Raw genomic sequence first — 20164 nt, 5'->3', positions numbered from 1 at the left:
ATTGTCCAAAGGCCTCTTAAACACTGACAGGCTTGGGGAATTGATCACCTCTCTAGGAAGCCTGTTCCAGTGTCTGATCACCTTCTCACTAAATAAATGCTTCCTAATGTCCAGTCTAAACCTCCACTGGTGCAGCTTTGAACCATTCCCACTTGTCCAATCACTGGACACCAGGGAGAAGAGATCAGCACCTACGTCTCTGCTTCCCCTCCTCAGGAAGCTGCAGAGAGCAACGAGGTTGCCCCTCAGCTTCCTTTTCTCCGAATTAGACAAACCCAAAGTCCTTAGCCTCTCCTTACAGGATACTCCTTCCAGCCCTGTCACCACCTTTGTTGCCCTCCTCTGCATTCATTCAAGAACCTTCACAACCTTCCTACATTGTGGCACCCAGCACCGCACACAGTGCTCAAGGTGAGGCTGCACCAGCTGTGAATACAGCAGGACCATCACCTCTTTTGCCCGGCTGGTTATGCTGTGTTGGATGCACCCCAGAATGGGGTTTACCCTCTGGGCTGCCAGGGCTCACTGCTGGCTCATGTTGAGCCCGCTGTGGACCAGCACCCCCACATCCCTTTGTGCAGGGCTGCTCTCCAGCTACTCCTCTCCCATGTTATACTCGTAATCCAGTGTTACTCCACCCCAAGTGCATAATCTGGCATTTAGATTTGTTAAATTTCATCCTATTAATCACAGCCCAATGTTCCAATCTATTTAGATCTCTATGCAAGGCCTCTTGTCCCTCAAAAGAGTCAACAGCAACTCCCAGCTCAGTATCACCAGTAAACTTGCTAATGGTGCAATCAACTCCTGCATTTAGATTTTTGATAAATATATGGTACAGAATTGGCCCTAGAATTGAACCCTGAGGAACACCGTTTGTGACGGCTGGTGACATCATACCTTTACAGAGTAGCTAGGAAACATTAAGATGAAATAAGACAAAAAAGGAACAGCTTGATTTTCTGGCATAAAATAGTAGTTCTAAACTGCAGGGCAGTTTTTTTTTTTTTTTTTTTTTTTAAGAAAATAAAATAAATAATGTTGACTGGGATCCCCAGAACAATTTTGAGGTAGATAAAAAGAAAGTAGATTTTATAATCTTTTTAAGCAATGTATTAATTATTTCAACAAGGAGAAGTGCAAAGTCGTGTACCTGGGGAAGAGCAACCTCATGCAACAGTATATGCTAAGGGCCATCCAGCTGGAAAGCAGCCTGGTAAAAAAGGACCAGGAGGTCTTGGTGGACACCAAGTTGATCATAAGCCAGTAAGGTGCCTTTGCCACAAAGAAGGCTCTGAGCTGTGTTAGGCAAAGCATTGCCAGTAGGTGGAGGGAGGTGTTCCCTCCTCTCTACACAGAACTAGTGGGGCTACATCTGGAGTACTGTGTCCAGCTCCAGGCTTCCCAATGCAAGAGAGATGTTGACAAACTGGAGAGAGTCTAACAAAGATGATGAAGGGACTGGAGCACCTCTCTTATGAAGAAAGGCTAAGAGAACTGAGACTGTTTGGCCTAGAGAACAGGATGCTCAGGGGGACCTTATCAATTTGTACAAATACCCGAGGAGAAGGTGCAAAGAAGACAGAGCCCAGCTCTTTTCAGTGGTGCACAGTGACAGGACCGGGGGCAATGAACACTCACTGAAACACAGGAGGTTCTTTCTGAACATCAGGAAACACTTCTTTACTATGAGGGTGGCTGAGCACTGGCACAGGCTGTCCCAAGAAGTTGTGAAGTCTCCATGCTCAGAGATATCCAGAAGCCGACAGGTTGTGGTACTGGACAACCATCTCTAGGTGGCCCTGTCTGAGCAAGGGGGTTGGACCAGATGACCTGAAGAAGTCCCTTCCAACCTCAACCATTCTATGATTCTGTTATTCTATTTTACTGTATTAGGTAGGAGTTCCACTCAAGAATTATGCATTTTCTAAATAAATAGAAAAAAAGGTGGTACTGATCAAGCTGAAGATTAAACACAGAAACACACACAAGAACTTGGAAACACTTAAAGCATTGCCCATTTCAAGACTTACCTAAATATTTAGCATAGTGTGCCCTGTGCCTTTAATCTTCAACATTGCAGTGGCAGCCAGAAACAAAGAAAGAAATCAGTCAACCCCACAGATATTAATGGGGGCAGTTCACAGGACTGACAGACCCTAAACTACAAAAAACAAGTAAAGAAACCAAAGAGTTTTTGGAAAACAATTTGCAGTGAGAAAACAACAAAAACAAAACAAAACAAAAACAAATCTTAAAAAATCACTATTGAGTATATAAGCATATTTTCCCATTTATATAAAACTGATCAGGTTTGGGTGTTGTTTAACTAGATCTAATAATCTATACAGATGGTTGTTAGAGATCCTTATTGATTTACCACTTCAACTAGTGTTGCATTGGGTGTTTTGATGGCAAGGGAAGCTTCAAAGCTCTAAGTGATTTCAATCTCCCTGTTTGGCTACCAGGCTGCTTTTTCCCAAGGAGGTACACACCAGAGCAATAAGGCCTTCTCTAAAAGTGAGTAGAGATCTCATTTTTCCTCTACTGACACTTTTTGACAGGAGGTAAGGGAGACGTACAAAGAGTGCCAGGCAGTTTTATGGTGAGGTTAAATGTTATAGCTGTTGTAATCTAACAGTTTACTGCAGCAAAAGGGAGAAAACCCCTCCTTCTATCCCATTCCTCTAACAGCCTCAGTCTTGCTGGTCTTTTGTTGATGCGGTTCAGGTCTCAGATTCATCAGGTACTTAGCTGACATGATCCAAATTACTAAACTATTGAAAAACTATGCATTTTTTTCTGCTGAGTTAGCTTTCCATCAGGCTTGTGCTTAAAGTGGTTTGGCAAGCTCCAGACTCAAAGTTGCTGAAAAGCCTCTCCAGAAGACAGAAGGACATAGCATGACATCTCTGCAGCATTAGTAAGATGCTGAAGTGGATCAGCTGTTGCATCATAGTTATGCACACTCTCGCTTCCTACAAGGAACAATATTAAAACATACATGACTGTTAACATGGATTACAGCAAGAAGGAGAATATCAGCTTGTACATAGGAGTGGAAGAGGACTGAATCAACTGCTGAGCAAGGAAGGCCAGATATGGGAGTGATATTTCAGTGGTTTCATAGTGCTAAAAATCATCCCTAATTTCAGAGACTGTGCTACATTAATTGCAAGAGATCTATTAATGCTCTTAGGCATACAGAACACAGAAAACAGACCAAAATAGTTTTCTTAGCCAACTTAAATATTTTGGGAGTCTGACTTTTTTTTTTATCTGTTCAGTTTGGCAATGTCTTCTCTTCATGACTTCACAAGCAGAGTCTAGCTAAAATTGCTTATTAATCCATTTCACTCCTATCCTGTATATGAACAAACAGCTGGAGATAGCACACTTTTCCCTATATTTCATCAAAAATAACAGTCTTGTAAAGTAGAACCTCTTAAATTTGAGTTTCTCTCACTTCTGTCATACCGTACCAGAAAAGTTCAACCTGACAAATGAAAGATGAGCAAAAAGGATAGGAGGACATACTGGAGAAAGGAGGCAGTTTAACTAAACACAGTTATGAACTCCTCCCTGATTCAGAGTAAATTTTGATTTTACAGAGAACTCTTCCATCATTACTTATGTAGTAATATTCTACACATTTGAAAACATAATTTAGAAATATTTCTTGGTTCATGTGAAAATATGCATGTTTGCCAAGGTTTCTTAAAATTAATTGCTACTCAAAAAGTAGTCAAATTAGAACTTGAATTTATTTTTTTTTTAAATAGAAGTGTGTGTATTAACAATACATCTTAGAAGTGTATCCCAGGTAATACCCATATAAAATACATATATTTCATATCTTTAAAGTAATGAAAGTTTAGGGCATCAAATTAGTAAAAAGTAGTCAAGGAATTATTTAAAAATCTTTGAAACAGAATTTGTTTGTCTGCCTTAAATTCTGATAAAGCAGCTTTCAAAATTTGAGAAGGTATGGAGAGTTTAAAAATGTTGCTAGTCTTCAGCAGCAGCTGGAAGTGCAAAGCAGAAGCAGTTTTGAATCCAAACAAATAATCTACTTTTCAAAGCCTTATTAATAGATGCAGTTGAAGATGGGATGATTGACGTGTAGGGGCAAACAGAGATACTTAAACATACTGGGCCTGATTCCACTCACATTTATTTGGTTGGCTTCAACATAGTGACTTCCAGCCGTGCAAGAAAGAGGTAAACTGGATATTAAATGACATTCAGAGCGAGATATATTACTATAATTTCTTCAGGAATGCTATTTATCTCTCTATGTGAGACAGAAATTGTAATGACTGCATTAAGATAGAAAAGCAATATCTAACTCCCCAAACAAACCAAATTTTTAATTGCACCTGAAAAAACTTACTGCAGAGAAACCTCTGTACTTATTGGCAAGAAGAGACCAATCCTGGATGTTTCAGAATAACTTCCACCCTCAGCAATATACAAAAGAAAGAAAAAGAAAAAATTAAGGGTATAACATTCTTGCTTTTTGAAGCATATTTACTTTCTACTGCATAGAAAGAATGAAGATGACTAAAAAAAATTTAGTTAAAATAATCCTTGAACCATATGCTCACAAGTCTTCAAGTTATCTTACTCTAACATTAGAGCTTTCCAGAAAGACAATAGGGGTACTTATTACAGGTTTTCAGATGTGGTTTCATATCATTTGGGGCATGAGAAGTGGGGTCAGGGACACCAACAAAAAAACCCCAAATCTTTGGGAGCTTTTCGAAACAAAATGCTTTGCTTAGAATATATCAAATTAAGGTCAGTCACAGTACAAAGAAATTCAGATCCACTTTTAGAAAATTATATTAAAAATATATAATCTGAAAGATATTACTCTGAAGCCAGTATTAATTAATTTAATCATGGACTTTTTGATATTTTTGTGAGCTATATACCTTTCAACAGGAGCACCAGCTATTTTGGACTGTAAACTTTGTCTATTATATATCCTTAGAAGGATATAAGTAACCAGAATTATGTTATTACTTGATCTGAATTCTTTTAAGAGATGGGGACAGAAGAAGGAGAAGTGAATTCTGGTACTTATTTATCTTTTTTTATTGTTTCATGAGAAAATGAACAAATTTCTACCCAGTTCCTTAAATATCGGTGTCTACTAAAGTTTCAGATATTCTGCATAACTGAAATCAGAGGCTGAAAGATATAACACAAGACTTATGTGAGGACTTGAACTTGCACCTGTAGCTAGGCAGGGTGTCCCACAGTTTAAGTAGCTGGATCATAGTTTGAGAACATGCTGATGCATTTAAACCAAAATAAGACAGCTTTACAAATGTCAATCAGCTTTTTATGTTTTTTCCACCCCTATTTCTTCATGTGCTTTACAATAATCAGATGATTCTCAGGGTAAACCATCTTTTCACTCTTGCTCACTCAAAATTGTGAAATTATGTGTGTAAAAGCACAGATTTGCTGTATGTCATTAGACCTACTTAAGTCTTAACAGAATTACTACATAATCAAATGTGTTGTCTAGCTAATGGTCTGTGTAAAAGATACACTTGAAACAAAAGAATACACTTCATAAATGCTGTAAATAGTGACAAGTCAATCCTGAAATCTAGAAGGACGTATAAAGGGAAGAAACAAATAAGGCCATAGCACATCCTCGTCTTAGAAATACCCAGTTTTTGCCTGAAAGTATTCATTCTTGTTTTGAAAACCCTATAGTTACCCAGACCCCAAGGCCCTTCTTTTTGTAAGCACTTTTTCCAGCAGTTACCTCCTAGTGGTCAAAGAACAGATAATGTCAAACAATCATGATTTTTTTTTTCCTTAGAAGTCTCTAAGAGATATTATTTATATCCACTGTATAGAATTAGGATAGTTATTACAAACATATTCCTGAATATAAAACAATTAAGAAGGAAGAAAAATATAACACAAGAAAGAAAGTGTCTTTTTTGCACCAATTTCTACATCGAATCTGTACATTCTAGGGGCTCATTCTGGGAGAAGAAAAAACTCCAACCTTGCACAGCTAGCAAATAAGCAGAAGGAAAAATCAAGAGCATTACAGAAAACAGTCAAAACTGATCTTTCGATTTTATGATTTGTCTAGGACACAGCAGAACAGAAAGCAGTGGGACCTAAGATATCAAGGAAGGAATACAGTCAACACTTAAGCTTACTTATTCAAGTGAAGTGGAGCACAAGACGTGATACTAGCTAAGGACTGCTTAAGAATGTAAACAAGTTTGCTGTACTGCTGTAAATTCATCTGGAAAACTAACTTCTTTGGGTTTTTTTCTTCATTATTTTTAGGAAATTGATAACATAAGAAAGAAGAAAGAATAACAAACTAAAAGTGGAACAGGAATACCAGTAGAACCAGGACAAGCAGAAGACTATGCTTTAAATAAGATGAATTTAACACCATAATAAACTATTTGGGCTCCAGTTTTCTTCCTTCCCAGAACAGTTTCATCTGCTTACACTATACCACATTTTGTCATACAGTCATTTATACAAACAGCTTAAAAGGATTTCAGAAGGCAATAAAAGTTCCAGATGAAAATGGAATAATATGTGGGCACACCGTAGATCTCTATCAGGAAAAGGGGGAATAGCTATTACTGCAAAGAATGGGAGATATAAAGAAAAATAACAATGTGAAGGTAAAGATAGAACATAAAGATATTAATATTAATTTATTTCCTATTATTTAATAATACCCTCCCATTTAAAACTTTTTAAATGTGTTTTGTTTCATCTTACTTTGAAGAAAAGATAATCAAAGATAATGTTATGTTGCTATATGTTAATCCCCAGTGCCATATATCAGAAACAATTATATTTAATTAGTTAGTGTTTTAAGTAACCCAAAATTTAAAAAGAAACACAATTGGACCCGAAGGACACAAAATGGAATTCAGTCTGGAAAAGTCAGGTTTTCATACAAGCAACCTATAATAAGAAGTGCCCACATTACCATCTCTGGATGTGATATTCATAAGTGACTGCACAAAATTCTGAAATATCCATGGGTATCCAGAAACATTTTAAGAGGGCTCTATATATTTAAACAAGAAGCTTGGGAGATTGAGAGAAACACAGCTAGTGTGCATACTTCCTTTTAAAAATAGCATGCTGATGCTAGGAACCTCTAGGGAGAGCTTAATGAAAGCCTCTTTGCCTCAGACTTTCTGAGGTCCATGGGAAAGGAAGTACTTTAACAGAGTTCACTGAAAATGGGACAGAATCAAACTCTCCTCTTATTACTTCACCCTTTCCAAGGCTCTAGAGGAAAGGAACTTTCAGGTGCTACATGCAGGAGCAATATATACTGACATAATTATTAATGCCTTGAAAATACTACATTCCAGAAATAGAGGAAGTTAAATACACTAGAGAATCCTGTTATCTCACACCTACTGATTTGAACCCTTATGGGCTTCTGAAATTTCCTTCTGCCCATATCTTTGTTACCTATTACTATCTTGTTGCTTTCTTTCAGAAGTACATTAAAAAATATGACAAACATCTGTCTCTTGTGACTAAATATCCAGTTCAGCATATTCACTGAACTATCAAGCACACCATACACAAGCTCATACATCATTCACTCTTGCTAGCATGACAGCAGCCCAGCAAGTGCACTGGACAAGAAGCTACAGATAAGATTTTTTTTTTTTTTTTCAGGGCTTAACTCTTGCTTAGCCCTGCATCTCTCTTCTTGTGTTGAAGTCCCAGAGCTTGTTCTCAGGTAGAGTGTCAACTCAGGAATGTAACAAGGCCAGGACTTTAACTTGAATGTGGCAGTGCTTTTTCGATATCTGCAGCAACTCCCGCGCTTGGAATAGTTCAAAAATGTCTGGCTGCTTCTGCAATTTAGGGATTTTTCATTTTTAGGTCAGCCTGCTTCACAAGATACAGACATGCAGTATGCATTTCAGATTAGGAGACAGATGCTGTAACTCCAATTTAAACACAAAAGTTTAAAAGGCAAGAAATTCTTCTTTACAGATTTTGTTTTAAAAAACCCTATTGTGGTATATAATCCTTATGCTTTACTAAGAAGCTCCTGGAGTCTGGCAGTACAGATGCAACAACAGGCTTCTGTTACATATCTAACATCAGAGATTTTCAGAATTAAATATCCTAACTCCCCATGCGAAAGGGTGGAACATCATAGCAAACAACAAAATATCTGACTCCACAATTAATTTGTAGTACTTCAAGGCGAGTTCTGACCATACCTCGGTTTGGAAAATATTTTGCAAAATAAATACTCACCTATAGCAAATTTAAAATGAGAAGTATGATTTTGTTCTTCATTATTCATTGTTTCAAAAAAACAACATTCTCTGGACAGCATCAACTTGTGGCAATGTTAAATGCAGTACAAAGGATTTTTGCTTTTTTTGTTTAAAGGTTAGGGAATGTTTTTTGCCTGGGGTGGTTGCTGACAAAGCACTTGGCAGTAGCTACAACATATCTACAGTAAGTAGATCAGAGTATTTTACCTGCAAACATGCTGCAATAAAGTGCCATCATTCAATCAATGCAGATCACTTAGTTAACATTTTTCTTAATGCATCTGGATTACTAGTTCATTAGATCATTACCTGATAAATAGTGTGGGTAATGAATTGAGAGAGTAACTACATACCTTCAGGAAGAACCTGCCCGATAACAATAATCCATTAGAAAAACTGGCAGTATCCTCTGATCTATTGCCCGCAAAGCTATGACTTGATGGAGAGTTTCATTCCCTCTGCTCAGCACTCCAGAAGAAAATCAGCACAATTTAAATATTTCTCAGGATGTGACAGCTCTCTAGATCCCTGGTTGCATTCTGTTCCCAGGGGTTGACAATCTGGTGTTCCAGTGTGCATAGAGCAGTGAAGATGAATTGAAAAAGCTTGAGATAAATTAGGGATGGCTAAGTTAAAATTGTCTCTGCTCCCGAGTCTCTCATCTGCAGTCTGCAAGCCTATTTTGCTGTGAAAAAGCTAGATGGCAGGCTGCCTCAGTGAGTTCTTCTTAAGCGACAGGGAGCATTTTCAATGAAGAAAAATTCTCCCATTATCTAAGCTAATGTGACTGCAGCTAAATGTAGTCTTAAAAGTCTCTACTAGCATGAAATTCATTCTCACTGTTGTTTTCTTTCAAGCCACAGGTTAAAAAAAAAAAAAAAAAAAAAAAAAAAAAGACATAAAACCACCCTAGCTTTTTCTATCTGGAAGAAATACTCAAACTTTTTAAGGTGATAAATGGCAGCATGCTTCATGATATAACTGCCCAGCAATCTAGGTAGGAGAAATTTTCACTGCTTCCCAAACTTTACCTGCTTATATTCAAATTATTCTTCCACTACCTGTTCTTTCTCTTTTGCTTTTAACAGTAATAATGTCTTTGAAGTTATCTTAATTTTTAATGTTCCAGGAGAGGAAGTGGCAGTATTTTCCCCTTGTTGACAAAAAATTGTCAGCTAAATTCTGAACAATTAACATGTTTAGCCTTAGTAGATAATCATAAAAAAAAAAAAGTGATCTATGTTTTGCATGCCACTAAAAAGTTTTGCTAAAAAAAATTAAATTTTGCATCAGGTTGTTGATCTTTAATTATGAACCACTTCTCTGATTGCACTAGTTTACAGAGAAGATAGAACTGAAGTTTTTTTAGACATCAGTTTAGTGCCAAAGCTGTTTGACAAAGTCACTAATTTCAAGCTGTTATGTAAAAAGTTGTTGTATAGATAGCTCAAGTGCAGGAGGTTATCGTTGCACATAGTAAATGAAGTTTAACATTTTATCCTCTCAAACTTTGGATACAATTTTAAAAAAAAAAGCAGTACTTTCAAAGAACCAGTGTCAGTCATGCTCCCTAGTAAACAGACATTTTTGCAAATCCTTTCTTTAGTTTCAACTGATCCAGCTTTCTGAAGTCCTAGGTATCAATCACCAATAACTTTCTGAATACATGTGAATATAGCCTTAGTTCTAGAGCATTCTGAGAATGATAAGTAAATTTACCACCAAGAAATAGACATAGACCATACTTTCATCAAAAAGTCATGAGGAGACTGAAAATCTTTGAGACCTGGCTGCTGAGGTCTGTTTTGTTCCCCATCCCCCTGAGGTAAAACATGCATTCACATTAACAGAAAGATACCAGGTGAAGTGAAAAGGCATGGTCAAGATTAACTGATTTCCTTGATTTCCTAACAAGAAATGTGACATTTCCTTAGTTATGTCAATAAACCCACCAGCCCCAAAGATCCTCTGTGTTCCATACCGAAGGCATTATGTTCAGCCTAAATCTTTTAAACAGAAGCTCCTTTGGCCTTTGTCTCAACAACTACCCCTTGGATCATATGCAAGCACTTCACAAGACCAAAATTTTCAGTAAATACAAAACACATAAATGTAGCCCAGAATAAAAAATATTTTTAGAGAGATTCAAAAGTTTCCCATGTTATATTGCTCTAGGATTATTTCTGGTTTTGTGACACTCGGACTTCTTAATTCTAGGTAAGACTTGATAGGCTGCAGTCCTAGCCATCAATATTAGTACATCAGAAACATTAACATCCCAGTTTCTAGGAGGTTTCTCGTTGGATTTTGGGGTGTGACATGGAATAAAATAGAGAAGCAATTTAGCCAACAAAACAAAGTAATCCAAAATGTCTCAGTAAAATTCTCAACTTTGACCACTTATTCAACTCACTGTTCTTAAGCAAACAGGAAGAGAAAGAAAGAAGGTGAACTTCAGTACTAACAATTGGGTTTTTTTCAGGGAAAGAGGTTTAATAATCCCTGAATATTATTAGGGATTAGTCCCAAACCACCCAGCAGAGTGCAGTCACTAGGTTTACAGGGTTTTACAACAAGACATCAATAGATTCACAAGAAATTCTCAGACATTACCAGGAAAAAAAAATGAATAGGATTTTTTTTTTCCAAGATAACTACTGGTACAGTTTAATATCTTTTTGGTATTAAATTGACAGTCTGAGATGTTCAGGTTGGAATCAGAGGTGACACTGTTGACATAGCATGCTACATATTTTTGTTGTGCTACAGCATTACTGGATTACAATCCAGTTACAAAAACACATTTCAAAATGTCAAAAGACAGAAGCAGCATCATGGGCAGGGGCTGAAAACAATGATGCATATTGTAACACTGTGCGTATTGTAACTGTGTGATGCAATACCTACTTAGATAACAGAAGTTGTAATTGTTTTAAGAATACTTTGACCTGGGTATAACTTAGAACTTCAGAAAAGTTAATTTCTAAAAACTGAAGCTATACACTGGGCCTATCTAGTTTTTAAACTTAAATAGTAGTGGAGTTATAGAACTACCAGGCAGATGTCTAAAGAATATTAAAGAAACCCCCTTTTAACACTATATATTAATATAAAAAAAATATTTGGTTAAGTTTTCAGAACTACAACTCTCCTCCAACCAGTAATTCACAATGAGGAAAAGAACTCAATTTAGATAAAGGTTTATCTTTTCTATTTCCCCAACATTCTTCACTGGAGACAAAATAATAGTTAATGAATTCAGATTGTTTTCTCCATGCTTTATCCTGCCTGTCTTGCATTAGATTTCAGTAAAAGAGAAGAACTTCTAATACAAACCCCAGTGGGAGTAGAGATATGCAATTCAAAGATGAAAACTTCAGCATCAGAAAGTAAGATTTTTTTGCCACTGTATATTTTGTATACATATATATAAAATAACTTCAAAAAAATACATGTATACATATAAGCATTTAGTAAACAATTTGAAATAGCTTTTTCATTATTGTGGCTTGAAATCTTGCATACTTTTAGCTGCTTCATATGTTTCTTCACTGTTTGCTCTTGAAATATGTGACACTTGTTAGTGCTTGCATGTTTTTTAGGCCACAGTTTGTTGCTAGTTTTTCTTTCTTCGATTCATAGGGGACTAGGTATGGATCAAAATAAAAAACTTTAATAAAAATATTTTTGCTAATCTTAAGATTTAATAGTAAGAAGTGTTAGTTTCCATTATGAGTGCACCTACGTAGTCTGCTCTTCTGCGCGGGGTATTCATACACTAGCAAATTGTAATGTGGGAAAAGGTATTCAAGATAGAAGTACATAAATTTGAAGCAGAAATTCAAATGTTGGTGTGCTATTTGGCACTGATTAAACCACTTCAGTGGGAGAATTTACTTAAACCAGAAATGTGTCCCTAGAACAGGGATGATTTAGACTAGTGTCAGCTGAAAGGCTCTCTTCAAACTTCAGTCTTCTACTTTATATGGTTCCCTGAAGAAAGCAATTGAAACTTAGTGAGAAGAATGGGAATACATTCTCTGAATATTCTGGTGTTATTTCTCCTTTTTGATTATTGTTAAACTTCCTGCTTTCAAGCCTTTTTCATTGTGCCTTTCAGAAAAGCAACAGTTTTCAGACTTGAACATACAATATTAAACAGTGAATATTTTTTTTTTCCTTCCCCAAAATAAGCAGGTAGGTAGATTATCTGGTTATCTTTCTTTACTACATTTGTACACTAACAGAAGACAATGGAACAGTTATATACCAAAGACCATTTAAGTATTTAGATGGCCATAGATAAGTAAAAGATGTGGGAAAAAAATCAACATAATCCAAGAATTCTTAATTTAAAGTTCTGCATGATGTGTTTCCCCTAATTCTGCCTTATATAGAGTTATCAGTCATTATCTGACAACCAGAAGCACTATATCCTTACTTCCATCTTAGGCTCACAGGTTGTCACATGATCCCCATTACAGGGTACATGTTCTTATTAGCCAATGTACAGTTTAAATACTTTATGAACAGATATATACATGGAAGAATACACACAAACACCCTTATACTTGCTCTAAGAGAAGTTGACTATGCCTATTATCACCAAGATGTCAAGACTGAAAAGGTAAGATCTGTAAAATATAACAGTTCACTGAGGGGTCCTGACATCATACTACATATTTTTCCAGAGTTTCTATTTTCATGGTATTTAGATTTGTTGCAAGTATTGAATATGCAGTTGGAGTGAATTACGTGTACTCCTAGGGTGAGTCTTCTTTTGTTTGGTTTTTTTGTTTGTTTGTTTTGTTTTGTCTTGTTTCAATCAAATGGAAACCAGATCATGCTCTCCGACACCACTCCATGAGGAAACACAGAAACTGGGAAAACATAGGATGTGTGCTCCAAAAGATGAATGTACATGCCCTTGTACTGAACCTGACAAAGATAAAAATGAGAACCAAAAGAGGTGTTATGATCTGTTATAATTCAAATAGTTAAAAACCTAACTATGTTAAAATAAAAAAACAAACCACCAAACAGGTATACTCCTCCTACACTCAACTCTGCTGCCACTGTTTTTTTTTTTTCCAGGTTTCTTGCTACTTGGAATTTTGCAGTCACTCATTTAATATAAAAACATTTGGTTTATAGTGAAAGATCTAGTGAAAAATATCCCTGCCCATGGCAGGGGGTGTTGGACTATATGATCTTTAAAAGTCTCTTCCAACACAAATCATTCTAAGATTCTATGATTCCAGACTTCAATTTTCATAAAAATTTAGGTTTTAGGGGTTTTGGTATTGGGGTGGGTTTGTTAATTGTTTTTTGTTTGTTGATTTTTTGGGTTTTTTTGCTTTTGTTTCTTCAGATAATTCCATTTAAACCTGCAAACATCACACATTAAAAAAAAAAAAAAAAAAAAAAAGCAGTAATACATCTTAGTGGTTGTTATTAAAAAAAAAAAAAAAAAAAAAAAAAAACCACAACAAAACCATGACTTGATTTTGTCTTGAAAGTAATTAAATATCTATATTGTAAAATAAATAGAATATTACCAATTAAGAGATCTCATTTCACTTTAGTTATAGGTGTCTTAAATTATTCAACAAGAAATCTCCCAACAGTTTGCATGTGATACACAAAGCATTTCTTGTTCTGGATTTCATTGTCCTCTGTCCTCCGCTGGATAGACTATAAGGAGACACATGCACTCCTAAAATTTCAACAATCGCTGATGAAAGATCCTTCAAATTTCCTGCTTTCAACTTTTTAGCTACATATTTGTTTCCTTCAGTTCTCATTTGCATTACAGTGAATAGGATCTTACTTTGAATTCATACATCACCTTTCATCTCAAAAACTCAAGGCAAGTTTATGTGCCTCTCTGGAAACCCATAAAACTTGTGTTACATGGCCTGAAGTCTCAGCAGCTGTATGTGAATTGAGAGCAACAGATTAAGATACTGGAGGAAAATAAAGCAAAACAAAACTGCTGTTATATAATTCCAGACAAGTGAACAGGGCTTTTAGTCACTACTACAACACAAATAAATGGTGAGCTAGAGAAATAATGTCTTATGAAACAAGGAAGAAGAAACATGGAATATAAACATCATGCACCTTGAGGCAGTTCAACGTGGAATTCAGAGCATGTTCAAGCATGTCCAAACCTTTTCATTTGTTCAGAAAGCTTCTGCTTAGCTCTGAGGTACCACTGAGTGGTTTTGCAGTGATAAAACCTGATAAACCTGTCCTGAACACCCTGATTTTAAATAAATAAATGAATAAATAAATAAATAAATAAACAAAATAGAGGAAAAGGATCATAGGCTGCTATTTGTTCCACTGAAATTGAATCATTGTCTTTAATCTTAAGATTACCTTACAAATAAGATATGGGGGGGGGGGAGGGTGTGAACCTCTTTTTATCTTATTTTACCACTTAAAATTTTATAAAAGGATTATTTAAGGACAATGTAGTGAAAACAGTAAGAAGGTTCACATCTTGTTTCCAGTTCTCCCATCAAAACAGAAGAATGAAAAAAAGGATGATACATTACACATAAAATATAGACGCTTTCAGACTTCTATTCAAAACTTCAAGGTATTATTCTTCATGTTTCATTTTACATATAGAACATAGACAGATATGAATCTTAAAAAAAAAAAAAAAAAAAAGAAAGAAGGTGCATCTTGACAAAACAGCTCTTGTGAAATTATAGTAAATTTATCTAGAAAATAACAGTCTTGGGACATGAGAAACTATCTTCCTCTAATGAAAACAGTGCTTATGTGACCAGATATCCTGAGATGCTTACATGTATCCACTGCTAAGAACTGTCTAATAATTCTCTCACAGTCAAGAATTCAGGGGTATGAAACCTATTTTCTTCTGTAAATCTGTCTCCTATTATACATATTTTTCAATAGATTACATTATGAAAAGGGGAGGAGTAGGTGTAGTGGTGGTGACTATATTTCAAAAGAAATCTGACCAAATAAAACCATGTCTAGCATGTCTAACACTGAATACAGTTCCCCATGTTCTGTGTATCTGGATTTGACTCTGAAACATGTTTCAGAGAAATGCATTTCAAAGATAAAGTGCCAGACTGTATTCACACAGAACAAATGTGAATTCTCAATAGACATATATTTTAAGACAAATCAGAATAAATAAAAAAAATAAAAAACCCCAAACTTTATTTCAATTTCATTGTCTGTCTTTATTAGAAAAATATCTACATAGTCACACTTGCCATGGCAAAAGAAATTGTCCTTTGTTCCAGTAATGAGTGTGAAGGTGCATTAGTGAACCTTATTTAATGCACTAATGCATTCTCATAATAGATATCTATGGGCATAACAAGCTGTGTTGCACAAAGGTGCAGTGATGGATATGCTCCTAGCATGAAGAATACATGTATGTTTGGAAAATGAGGCAACTTTTAAATGCAACCAATTTATTTGCAGTCAAATAAAAAAAAAAAAAAAAAAAAAACACCAAACAAAAACATTGCATGACTGTATACCTTAGAATATTCCTCTGGTATGCTGCACATGAATTTCACTCCAATGGAATAGACCAAAAAATCCAAGCAAACAAAACCATTGCAATTGACTATATGGATCTCATCAATCATTTTTCCAAGACATGCACAAAACAAAATTAATGGCTACAAGGAGATCAGTTTAGGCTTCAAAAATCTTCAGACATCCTATTGTATAAAATGGGAGGCTCACTATGAAATGTAATAAAGTGAGGTTCTTAAAATCAACTCTGTATTGGAATAACAACCAATTTAAGCTCAGACTCTGACTCCTAGACTGTACTTTTTTAATACTACTGACTACATTATTTGGTAAGGGAAAAAGAAACAAAACAAACAAAAAAAACATGGTATTCCTTAAAATGAGATTGTGTGTTCCAAGATGTTACTGGAAAAACAGAATCACAGTGGATGTGATCCAAGAGGATCCATATGCAATAGGGAGCATAAGATTTTTCTTTAGTAGAAATTTTAAATGTAATCTTATTTATTTTTTTTTTTTCCCTAAGAACTGTAGGACACCAACTAAAATGAGTCTCTGAAAAACTGGGCAGACTTAAATTAAATCTTAATGATATTTCTGTTCTTGTCAATTCACATAAAAGTTCTTTCTTGTGGTGACAAACTGTGTGTTTGAAATGAAAGAGGTGGTTAAGTCCTTTTATGTATCACTAAGTACACCGGTTTTCAAACAGTCATAATTTAGGCAGGCCTGTTGTCCATATTCATGCAGGAAATCAAACTAGATTATTCCAGTTGTATTTTGTGAATTTTAGAAAATAACTAATGATTTACTCAGTGATCAGTCTCCCTCTGAAACTGGCTCATCTCCTCTGTTTAAAACAGTTGCTAAGACTTCTTTTACTCATCTTGACAGTTAATGACATGAGTGTTGCTGAACATATATACCTTCCGTTTTGATACATTAATTTGCATGAAGAGCAGGCCATTCACCATTGTGATACCATCAGAAAGTCTCACAAATGTCTAAGTCATGTATGCTTTAATTATCTATTGTGCTATAGTAAATCACCATCTGGAAAAGACATCACTTCATTTTAGAAAACTCAGACTTAAAAGCCTTCTGCAGATTGAATTGCAGCTTTGACATACTGTTTACACTTTTGTGGACACACATACACTCTCCAAAGAATCCAGTGACTGCATTTAAAATAATTTACAACATATACATTCCTCCTTAGTATAAAAATAGTTTATTGATGAGAAACTCTCTCCCTCCTTAGAAGGTAAAATGAAAAATAATTTCTGTCTAATCATTGATTTTAAATATTCATTGTACTTTAACCTCCCCAAAAAGAAGCTTTGAAAGCTGTTAGTTTGACTACATAATGTTTTGCCCCCAACAGCTACATTTTTAAGTGCCAAATTTAACTTTAATGGAATTCTGTGTGAAGAATGTGGAGGTACATGAAAGAACAACAAAATGCACATATACTTCAATGAAACATACACTAATTTAAATGCAACATAGAGCAAAGCTAATTTTACTCTCCCAGTACTGTTTCTACTATGAAATAAATTAATATGGCAGTTTCCTTTACACTGGTGAAAATAAAATTGATTCTTTCACAAATAAATTTCATGTGTATTTGAAAAGAAAATAATTCCTCACACACAGATTTTGTTCGTACTTTCGTAGATTTTTGCAGACTTCCTCATCATCACTACCATGCAAGTCTTCTTTCTCATTTCCCTCTCTCTCCCCACCCCTCCCCAAATCACAGGCTTATTGATGAGATATTTTAATATTATACTCTTGACACTTTTTTTTAGAACCTTTTCCTTTTAAACAATTAAAATGTTTTTAAGCAAACAACTGTAAGCACTGTGACAGCAACTTCCCTTTAGCTGTGTACATCATTTTAATTGGCATCTTGTTGAAGATCAGGTTTAGTAACCGCTGGAGCAACTGTATGGGGAAGATAAATTCAGCTTCTAATCAAAAAAGTGGGAGGAGGAACATGAGGAAATAAACCTCACTTGTTCAAACAGTCATTTCACATTTACTGTTCCTTGTCATGTTCTATTCATCTAGAATGAATGGTTCAACTTGTGTATCATATGAGTTCAGCAGGGCACCAATGTTACCTTCACAGTAGTCAGCAAAAATTCACCCTGGAATTCCTTCTGGTGCAAAAGTCTATCCACGTTCCCAATTCGTAGTGATCAATGAAATGATATCCCATAAACATCCCATTCAACTAGACATGATAGCATGTTGGTAAATGAGACAGAGCATCCTCACTGACCCTTCTTGAGAAATACCACCCACAGCTGATCCCATCTGCAGGCTACTTGCTGAAACTGGAAATGAAAACACCTCTTCACACTTCTTGAGGACCATGGGCTCTCTGTACTCCATGATACTCACAGTTATGCAGAGACCAGGAAAGTCTCTTCATCAAGAATATGCCACTACTATACAACTTCAGTGCTCAACAAGCTGCATGACTTCATACTGTTTGGAAAATGAGGGCAAAGGAGATAAGCATTTTTGTAACAAAAATGCTCTCAGCTAATATCTTTGCCAAAGGCAAGGTAACCTATGCTTGCTGTTGTCCATGGGGCTATTGATGAGTGTAGTAGAATTTCTGACAGAGAATGGCCACAATATTTTGTTGCAGGGTTTGGACAATCCAGGCCTGAGATCAGACTGCTAACAACAGCTGTGTTATGAGAATGACCTTGAAGGGCTGTGTTGTGAGGAACTGTATCTGTTAATGAGGAATTTTCCCAGCTATGTATCTGGCTAAGCTAAGCACAAGTGTGCAGCAAACCGCAAGATGCTTGCCTATCACAGTTTCCCTTTGGGTGCGTGATAAGTTGCTTACGACCAATAATCCAGGGGTATGGGGTGTGTGAACAGCAGGTGCTTGCTTTGCAAGGTATATAACCAAGCAATTCGGGCAATAAAGGGGGATGACATGTAGCCACATCGGTGTGATTGTCGTTACTCAGGCCACTCTCCATATTGGGACCCTCTTCAGATGAGAACCGGTCAAAGGTCTTCCTGATATTTATATTTCCTTTCAAGGATCTTTTGCAAGGTCCAGGGTGTGGATCCTGAAGCAATGCCAGAGACTATGGTCTCATCCAAACTCTTCCACATGGCATTCTCAGACATTCTCAGAGTGTAAAGGTCAATGCAAGTGGAAGGTTTAATGACATGCTCCCAATCAGAGAGATTTTAACATTCTCCAAAGTACATCTGCCCTGAGGTCTAACTACTGATTGGTCTTCAAAACTATAGCTTTCACCTTTCTGAACCATATTCAATGTTTGCACCCATCAGCAGTGTAGGAAGAAAAAGTGAATAAAGTTTCAGTGTAAGTAATGCTTTTCCCTTCAACTCTTCTGTGTCCTACAGGCAGCTGCTTTATTTGTCAGCAGACAAATGACAACAGCAGCACAGCTAATTCTCTCCATTCATTTTACATGCATTTTCTCTTCCTTCCTTTCTTTCAGGCATCTTTATTTTCCCTGTCTTATTTCTTGCGTCTCCATGTGGATTATTTCTATTGTAATTTTGAAGACCTGCACAGAGTGCATGGATGAAAGCAACCAACATTAAGCAACCTCATCTGAAGAAGTTTGACTATCCCCTTTTAAATCAAAAAAGAAATTATCCTTCTTTTTCACCTCTGAAGTACTTTATCATCAGTATTAAAAAAAAAAAAAAAAAAAAAGACAAGTTTTTAATGCTATTTTATTCTTATGAGTCTATTTAAATATTTAAGGATAAATAAATATACTGTATTTACCATAAGTTTCATTATTCTGAAACATTTCATACAATGCAATAAGATAGAGCAAGTAGAATCATTTTATTCTTGATGCATTTAATAGTTTAGATTATTATTATTTTAAACCAACCTTTCTTCCCCCCCCCCATTTAGTCACAGTTAATATAGCATGCTTTGTGTGGGAGATCTTCTCTTCTACTTCTTTCACCTGAGTGCTAATGTATCAATGCCATTAAAGCTGTTAATCATTTTCCAGCCCACATCAGCTTTCTTAACTAAATCTATTCACTTAATAACACATTCCAGGTAATATCGTGAGACTATGTCCCCAAAATAAATAGGAATATAAAATGTTTTAGAATAAACATTTTCCCATAGGTAGATATAAGCATATATTCATGCACTTGAATGCTTTGCAGATGACTGCTTTGGGCACTGAAGAATTACAATAAGTATTTGAGATTAAATACCATATTAATTTTTTTACTCATGTTCAAATGCATCTAACTGAATCATGTGCCATCAC

At 35.8% G+C, this 20164-nt stretch overlaps 1 protein-coding gene across 3 annotated transcripts in view; it reads right to left on the bottom strand.

Annotated features, from left to right (window-relative positions):
• MGAT4C (MGAT4 family member C) overlaps positions 1 to 8967 on the bottom strand; it is a 440656-nt gene extending 431689 nt beyond the window's left edge. For all 3 annotated transcript variants that reach the window (XM_033000009.2, XM_033000011.2, XM_033000010.2), the window contains exon 1: positions 8675 to 8967. The gene's annotated coding sequence lies outside the window, so the exon portion shown is untranslated. The remainder of the gene's footprint in view (positions 1 to 8674) is intronic.
• Between the last annotated feature and the right edge of the window lie 11197 nt (positions 8968 to 20164).

Source organism: Tyto alba, unplaced genomic scaffold, assembly GCF_018691265.1.
Source record: "Tyto alba isolate M040663 unplaced genomic scaffold, T.alba_DEE_v4.0 Super-Scaffold_2, whole genome shotgun sequence".
Classification (NCBI taxonomy): domain Eukaryota; kingdom Metazoa; phylum Chordata; class Aves; order Strigiformes; family Tytonidae; genus Tyto; species Tyto alba.
This window is presented reverse-complemented; position numbering and strand designations above follow the sequence as displayed.